Source organism: Triticum urartu, chromosome 2, assembly GCF_003073215.2.
Source record: "Triticum urartu cultivar G1812 chromosome 2, Tu2.1, whole genome shotgun sequence".
NCBI classification, from domain to species: Eukaryota; Viridiplantae; Streptophyta; class Magnoliopsida; order Poales; family Poaceae; genus Triticum; species Triticum urartu.
Window position 1 is genome coordinate 425,969,516 of NC_053023.1, and position 9,332 is coordinate 425,978,847.

Consider the following 9,332-nt stretch of genomic DNA (forward strand, 5'->3'; position numbering starts at 1 on the left):
GTAGGCTTGCAACTCGTAGAGAGACCGTGCTTTCGCTCTTCTGTTCGAGGGGTTGTTCGTGGGCTGTTCATGGGATCGTTCATCTATGGTTCGAGGGACTCCAAATACAATCTACACCAACTCTTCTTCTTTGGCTGTAACTCGAAGTCGGTAATGATTGAATCCAAACTGTTAATGCAACTTCATATTGTTCTTTGGTGATCGTAGGGCGATTTTTTCTACTATGTTTCCCAACAGTGGCATCATGAACGGTTCTATGAGTAGATGCAGGTTTTGATCTAGATCACATGTGGATGTGAGTGTGTGAAGTTCTTTCTATGATTCCCTCAAGTGTTACTTCGGTTTAGTTCATTACCAGCATGATGTAGCTTTTCACAAAGTTCTGACAATCGATCGGCTCTGGCTGTCGATGATCTTCTAATAGTTCTTTGGGCTTCATCATAGTCAAGAATAGTGAACTGTTACAAACAAAAGAGGGCAATAAAGATGTTCGATCTTCTAGGGGGTCACGCGTATTGAAGAAGTTTAGTGTGGGGCTAGAGATTTCTAATTTAAGTCTCTTCCCTCACACACCCCGAAAGTTAATCTAGCAGCAAGAATTATCGCCATGATGGTGGACGTAAGTAGCTAGTGTTATCTAGAAACCCTAGAAGCCACGCAACTAAAATTTGCCAAACCAATTAGAGGATGTCTAACTTGGTTTTGTAGGTTTGCATATGATGTGGTATAGCCTTCGTCATGATAATGAGTTTATGTATGAGATGGTTATATGTTATAACGTTAAGTGGCTTGCGTGTCACGTCATGATGGCTGGAGCCACAAGATTGCCACTTTAATGTAATAGATATAGAGATAGCCTACAGGATACACGGAGTCCCGGAGCTTCATCAAGCATAGGAGAACAAAATTGTTGCCACAGCGACAATTTCCAAAATTATTACCACGACAACTGAGGGAGTCCTGGATTAGGGGGTCTCCGGACAGCCGGACTATCTCCATTGGCCGGACTGTTAGACTATGAAGATACAAGATTGAAGACTTCGTCTCGTGTCCGAATGGGACTCTACTTGGCGTGGAAGGCAAGCTAGGCAATACGTATATGGATATCTCCTCCTTTGTAACCGACCTTGTGTAACCCTAACCCTCTCCGGTGTCTATATAAACCGAAGGGTTTTAGTCCGTAGGACAACAATCACAACATACAATCATACCATAGGCTAGCTTCTAGGGTTTAGCCTCTCCAATCTCGTGGTAGATCTACTCTTGTACTACCCATATCATCAATATTAATCAAGTAGGACGTAGGGTTTTACCTCCATCAAGAGGGCCCGAACCTGGGTAAAACATCGTGTCCCTTGCCTCCTGTTACCATCCGGCCTAGACGCACAGTTTGGGACCCCCTACCCGAGATCCGCCGGTTTTGACACCGACATTGGTGCTTTCATTGAGAGTTCCGCTGTGCCGTCGCCACCAGGAAGGATGCCTCATCTCGTCTTTAAATACGGCACTATCACTGAGGGAGCTTTGGCTATCGGCCAAACTCTCCGGCTAGGTGGTTTTCTTATGACTGCCTGTTCGGCCGCTGCGCCGACGATGACTTCTCGGGTCATCGAAAGCAATCTTCAAGTCAACTCGGAACTCACCGAGCAGTTAGATCCAATGGAGCTCTCTTCCCTGAACGAGCTCTTGGATCACATCGCCACCCTGGGAGTCGCTACAGACTATGATCAGATTGGGCCTAAACTCGATCTGAGAGAGATTAACTCTCCCCAGGTCACCCATCACGTTGCAGTGGTGGAGGAACAATGCAGCAACCCTTCATCTATCCTAAGGACTAGATATGTCCGAATTCCCGATCCCTCCAAGCCGGATACCCGCGGAGGGGAGGACGTCACTCAAGGCATGAACCTAGAATCAGGCAGTGGGCTAGATTTATCAGAAAACACCCAAGAATCCAAACTTTCGAGTTCGGAAACTCCTTGGCCACTGAGTCTTCGATCGGGCGAGGATTCATATTCAATTCCACCCACCCACCCAAATATACGCGATCTATCCCAAATTAGGCAAGAGCCCGAAGAAACAGTACACCATTACTGGGCCAGATTCCTCCTAGTCATGAACAGGATAAAGGACTGCCGCGAGGAAGACGCAATTTCATTCTTTTGCAATAATTGCACGGACAAGGGAATCCTCAATGCCATAAGTCGCCGCGAAATTACACGCTTTGCCGACTTGGTGTCCATAGTACGAAAGTACTGTGCGATGGAAAGCGCCTGGAAAACCGAAATAAAATTTTGGGATAATCCGGCCCTGAATACAAACCCGGTCCGAAATAAAAGGGTGCATTATCACAATACACCTGGGTTAACTACCAAAAAGCAAAAGCCCTCAACGGGGCAAGGAACCGTACTGGAGGGATGGCTCAACGGACCCTGCAAAATTCATAGTACAGCGGACGCAATACCAACGCACAACCTTAGAGCATGTTGGATACTCCGGCAGGTGGCCAAAAGTGGTGAGGATCTACTCCTCCCAAAAACCACAGAGCACCATCCCGCGGACAACAATACAGTGTTAACGGTCTTCGAGACCTTCGCATCAAATAATAGACGCAAGCGAGCACTCCGCAGCATGGCGGAAATCTGCTACATAGCAGAAATAAATCCTTGGAGTGACACAGCTATTACCTTCAATGCCAGTGACGAACCCAAATTCTGAACAGCCCGAGCACCAGCCGCACTGGTCCTCAGTCCAATCGTGGACGGCTTTCGACTCACCAAGGTACTCATGGATGGCGGCAGCGGATTAAACCTCATCTATGAGGAAACTCTTCAAAAGATGGAAATAGACTGGAGCCGCATTGAGCAAAGCAACACAACCTTTAGAGGAATCATCCCCAGCCGGGAAGCACGCTGTGCTGGAAAAATCACACTAGACGTGGTATTCGGCACGCCGGATAATTACAGGTCCGAAGAAATTACATTCCAAGTGGCCCCGTTCAGCAGCGGATACCACGCTCTATTAGGGCGGGAGGCGTTTACAATCTTCCAAGCCATACCCCACTACGGGTACATGAAGCTCAAAATGCCCGGGCCCAACGGAATCATCACTCTTGTTAGTGATCCGGACATAGCACTCCGCGCCGAAAATAAGACAGCTGCACTGGCCCTTGAGGCACTATCCGAGGCCCTAGCGGCCGAAGAACTAACTGCGTTGCGCTCCACGGTGAATAGGGATGATGTGATACTCGATAAAAGATCCAAGTCCACCACCTTTAAACCGGCAAACGAAATAGTCAATTTCCAAGTCCATCCAACAGACCCAACAAAAATAGCTTCCATCGGGGCACAATTAAACCTTGATGTCGACGCCGCACTGCGAGAGTTCCTACGCGAGAACTGGGACATTTTTGCCTGGCACCCTTCAGACATGCCAGGAATCCCACGCAGGCTGGCCGAACACAACCTAAATATCCTAAAAGGATTCAAGCCAGTCAAGCAGGCTCTTCGACGTTTCTCCGAGCCTAAAAGACAAGCCATGGGAGAGGAACTAGCCAAGCTATTGGAGGCCGGATTCATCAGAGACATAAAACATCCGGACTGGCTAGCAAACCTGGTGATGGTACCAAAGAAGGACAAATCCTGGCGCTTGTGCGTCGATTTTAAGGACCTCAACAAGGCCTGCCCAAAGGATCCCTTCCCCCTCCCCCGCATCGATCAAATCATCGATGCTACCGCAGGACATGATTCACTGTGTTTCCTCGACGCATACTCCGGCTACCATCAAATCAAAATGGCAGAGCCAGACCAAGCCACAACGGCATTCATCACACCATACGGCCCATTCTGCTTCAACACAATGCCCTTCGGGCTAAAAAACGCTGGCGCAACATATCAGCGCATAATTCAGACATGTCTGGCAAACCAGATCGGCAAAACAGTGGAGGCATACGTGGATGACGTGGTCATTAAAACCAAGCATGTCGAAACTCTAGTAGATGACTTGAGGGTCACATTCGACATACTCCGAACATATGACATCAAGCTCAATCCGGAAAAATGCGTTTTCGGCATACCAGCCGGAAAGCTCCTAGGATTCATCGTCTCTAGTAGAGGCATCAAAGCTAATCCTGCCAAAATCCGAGCGTTGTCACAGTTGGCTACCCCAACATACCTCAAACAAATACAAAAATTGACTGGATGCGTGGCGGCTCTAAGCCGCTTTATCTCCCGCTTGGGGGAAAAGGCATTACCCCTTTATCGCCTCCTCCGGCGCACCGAACACTTCGAGTGGACGGACGCCGCCACGATCGGACTCAACGAAATAAAAGCCATATTGGCAACAAACCCAGTCCTGGCCACGCCAAACATTGGCGAACCAATGCTATTATACATTGCGGCAACTCATCAAGTAGTAAGCGCAGTGCTCGTCGTCGAGCGAGAAGTGGACGGACACAAATTCCCCCTTCAAAAGCCGGTTTACTATGTGTCCACTGTCCTTACTCCATGCAAATCACGGTACCCGCATTATCAAAAGATAGCGTACGCAGTATTTATGGCATCCCGGAAGCTGCGACACTACTTTCAAGAGTGTTCGATAACGGTAGCCTTGGAAGTACCACTTAACGATATTATAAAAAACCACGACGCGACGGGCCGGACTGCCAAATGGGCCATTGAGCTCCTCCCGTTTGACATAACTTATAAGCCACAGCGAGCTATTAAGTCGCAAGTTTTGGCTGACTTCGTCGCTGAATGGACGGAAGCCGAACTCCCTAAAGAGTACGGCACATATTCAAACTGGATCATGCACTTCGACGGCTCCAAAATGTTGGCCGGTCTGGGGGCTAGCGTCGTTTTGACGTCCCCAACAGGAGATACCGTTCAATACGCATTACAGATAATGTATACGGACTCCAACAACGCAGCCGAATATGAGGCCCTTCTACATGGTCTCCGGATGGCAGTATCCATGGGCATTCAACGCCTAGAGGTGCGCGGGGATTCGAACCTCGCGATATCCCAAATAAATGGAGACTTCAACGCCAAGGATCTGAAAATGGCAGCTTATCGCAATGCCATCCTAAAAATGTCAGCTCGGTTCGAGGGGCTCGAATTTCACCATGTGGCTTGGGAAAACAATCAGGCGGCCGATATCCTCGCCCGCATCGGCGCAAAACGCGACGTGGTACCTCCCAACATATTTCTGGAACGACTCTTCAAGCCATCCATAGCATGGGAAGGGGACACCGGTAACAACAGTCCGGACCCGGCCAAAATACCCGAAACCGAACTCTCTAACACAATCGGAGGCTCTGCCCCCGAAATAACACAATCAGCCCATGAAATAATGGCCATTGTTGCCCCGTGGACAGAACCATTCCTGGCCTACTTAACTAGACAAGAACTTCCGGAGGACCAAAACGAGGCACACTGCATAGTGCGGCGATCCAAGGCCTACAGGGTCCACGAGGGAGAATTGTACAAAAAAAGCGCTACCGGAGTCCTTCAACGGTGCATCTCCGAAGAGGAAGGGTGGAACCTTTTGGCAGAAATTCATGCCAGAATCGGCGGTCATCACGCCGCAGCCCGGGTTCTTGTAAGCAAGGCCTTCCGCACAGGATTCTATTGGCCAACGGCCCGGGCAGACGCACATGACTTGGTCCAACGTTGCGCCGGTTGCCAGCTCTTTGCAAATCAAAGCCACATGCCGCCCACCGCCCTCCGAACAATCCCCATTACATGGCCCTTCGCGGTCTGGGGGCTTGACATGGTTGGACCCCTTAAAGGGGGAACCCATAAGAAAAAGTACTTATTGGTCATGGTGGATAAATTCACCAAATGGATAGAAGCCAAACTGGTTAAAACAGCCGAATCTGGATCGGTGATAGATTTCATATCCGGGGTTGTACACCATTACGGCGTCCCCAACAGCATCATCACTGATAACGGCACGAACTTCACGGCTGACGAGGTAAAACTCTGGTGCAGCAAAATGGGCATCAAGCTCGATTATGCTTCAGTCTATCACCCACAAACCAACGGTCAAGTCAAACGAGCAAATGGTCTTATAATGAGCGGCATTAAACCCAGATTAGTGCGCTCCTTAATAGAGTCTGACACGCATTGGGTAGAGGAGCTCGACTCCGTACTCTGGGGGCTGCGGACCACGCCGAATCGTAGTACCGGATACACACCGTTTTTCATGGTGTACGGCGCAGAGGCAGTCCTGCCCTGTGATATAATTCATGACTCACCTCGAGTGTGCATGTACGAAGAAAGAGAAGCCGAGCTCGATCGGTAGGACAGTCTGGACACCTTGGAGGAAGAGCGCGACGTAGCCAAAGCCCGTTCCGCATTTTACCAGCAACAGGCTCGCAGATACCAAAGCAGAGAAGTACGGGCCAAAACTTATAACGTTGGCGAACTAGTTCTCCGGCTGCCGGATAAGAAAAAGAACAAGCTAGAGCCCAAATGGGAAGGTCCCTTCATCATCGGCCAAGTTCTGACCGGCGGAGCGTACCGGCTGCGGGATGCATCGACTAGTCGACTCGAGCCGAACCCATGGAACGCGGCCAGGCTCCGAAGATTCTACACCTAGCACCAGACTTTATGTTAGTCCCCTCCCTTTGTCCATTTTCTGCATATGCATCATCTGTCTTGTTTCCCTTTCTTTCTTTTATTTTTCTAGGACTTCAAGGGTCACCTTGTGCCTCACTTGTACATTACAGATGTGCTAGCCGCACTCTATACACTTGGGGGCTTCTTTTACAGAAGCTTAGATTATTCACCTGGGCATCACGCCCAACACATGCGTTATACTTCCGCATGTACCTTTTTTCACCATTATATGCATCGATATGACTTAAGTTTTGGCCAAGCTGTGTTGCCTGGCTCTTGTATTTATGCCCTAACGTTCCCGTTAATTCGGCTAGGGCATAAGGGGAGCACCTCTGCGATTGTTACGCCGGGTCAGCCGGACGTGTACCTCAGACTGGGTGAAGCCGAAAGCTAGCGTTCTTAAGAGAATATTCGGTCGGTGAACAAAAGATGACTTTTATTTATTATCCATATCTGCCCCCAGATGTTTTTTCTGCGCTTCTGTCGTAGTCCGGACATGCACTTTAGGGCATGCTACCCAGGGAAAGGAACCCTTAACGGAACTATTCTCTCTGGAAGATGTTTCTTACTACCCATGTAATATAACATAACTAGTTGGGCACTTGTCTGATAAAGCACTAATGACCCCTACGCCTGTCTCCGCATGCCCCGGTTCTTACATAACCGAGAGGGTATTCGGATACACTCCGGACTGTCGGGTCCCGAGGTTGAAGCGAAAAGGTCCGCCACGACAAATGATCTACAATCCGGCTAGAAGGCATCATACATGTCACTTTAAAATTACATAGTCAATTTGACTGGTTGAATTCCTCTTCAATGCCATCCAATAGGTTGTCTAGTCTACAGTCCTGTTGGGAATACTTTGCGGCCAATTCTACTTGGCCATACACTAAACTAATAGGGATCTCCTTGCCATCAGGCCCCACAGGTCCGACTTCGGCCATGTGGTTCGGGTCAGCCTTCGTGTACCGTGCCTTCACCATTGCCCAGGCTTCCCTGGCACCCTGACGGCAGGCCGATATCTTCCATAATCGAAAGCGCCGCCGTGCTCCCTTCAGCCTTTCTGCAAGCTCTCCAAGGCCTTCGGGTATGGAGACGGACGGCCACAAGGCTTGGGCGATGCCTTGCATCACCTGCCGAACTTGTTCGTGCAACTGCGAGAGCTCGGGAAGAAGATCACCCATCGAACCAGGCATCTCTTTGGCAGGACGACCTGTAAGCATACCTACAAACATAACTCTGTCAGCCAGCTTCCTCGCCGAACTCTTTTTTCAAAGTTCGTTCAAGCACTTACTAAATATGCCGCGTCGAAGCCGCCGATTCTCCTTAACAGAGTCCGACAGTTGGGCACGGACATCTTTTAGTTCCACGCCCAGCTTGGTGTTGGCATCTTGGAGATCATTCTTCTCCTGCCTCACCCTCGTCAGCACGCTCTCACCGGCCTTCAGCTGGCGTATGAGCTGTTGCTTATCCGGATTTACTCCAGCGTCATCTGGAATTTTATCGTCAGATCTGCATATACGCCGCACTCTAATACGATACTTATCATTCGAAGGATATGTTACCAGAGGGGGTCTTTTTGGGCTCCCCCGCTGCGGCTAGTGCGGCCTGCAGTTGGGCTTTGCACTCTTCCAGCTCCTGGGACAGTCGAGTATTCTTTTTTGTAAGAACCTGCATAATAAATGATCCTTGAATCAGTTATCCTAACTGTTTCAAGTCTCAGGGGCTATTGATATATATAATCATCAAATTTTCTCACCCGTATGTCTTTTACATACTGCTCCGTGGCTCTGGCTAGACCATTTTGAGCGGCACGGAGATGCGCGTCTCCTGAGTTGAAGGCATTCAATGCCTCTTGGGAGAAACAAGCGTCACAAAGAATAGTCCGGCGACGCTTGTGGTTCATGCCACTTTCCACCTCGGAATGAGTGGCGGATAGTTTATCCACATCCTCTGTCGGAGGAGCACCCGACGCACGCCTTGTATTCGTTCCCGCCTCTGAATCCAGCCTTGGAGCCTGGCTTGTGGAAGCGCGATTGGTAGTCTCTCTGGGTATAGTCCGGTGAGCTCTCTTTTCCCTGAAAAGAAGGCTTGGGCGTTAATATGCCTCCGCAAATAATGTCTTGCAATAAAGACGGCGCGCCGTACCGCTGCGCCGGTGCCTCAATCCGGACTGCAGATCTTTTCAGCCTGCCTGGCCTTGCGGCCCTTGTTGGCTAGTTGCCACAGGCTTGACCTTCTGTCCTGAGGACCTTCCCTGCAAAACACGGCTGTTATACGGCAATTAAAAAGCGCAAGGACGGATCCCTTTTTATGTGCTGGGACTTCGGTCTCAGTCACCTGTGAGGCTGGAACTAGCCCAGGGTAATCGGCCGTAATGCCTACCAAGGCGTTGTCATTACTCCATTGGTAAAATACCCCGTCGATCAGCTCCACAGATATGTCTGGATCCTCCTGGGAGGCCGGGTCAAGGGACCGTCCGGGGTCCTCGGGTTGCGGAGGAGGGTTGTTTATCTCCTTTGCTGCCTGGCGCAGCTCCTGCGATAAAATCGCTAGAATAAATACCTAACTACGGGAATACGAAATGGATGGGCAATAAAAAGTCTCCGCTTACCCAGCCTAGAGGATTGTACATAGAAAATCTGCCCTGCGGGTTGACACGAAGGAATTCCTCCTCTTCTCCCTTGTACAAAGTGGATAAGATCTTTATTA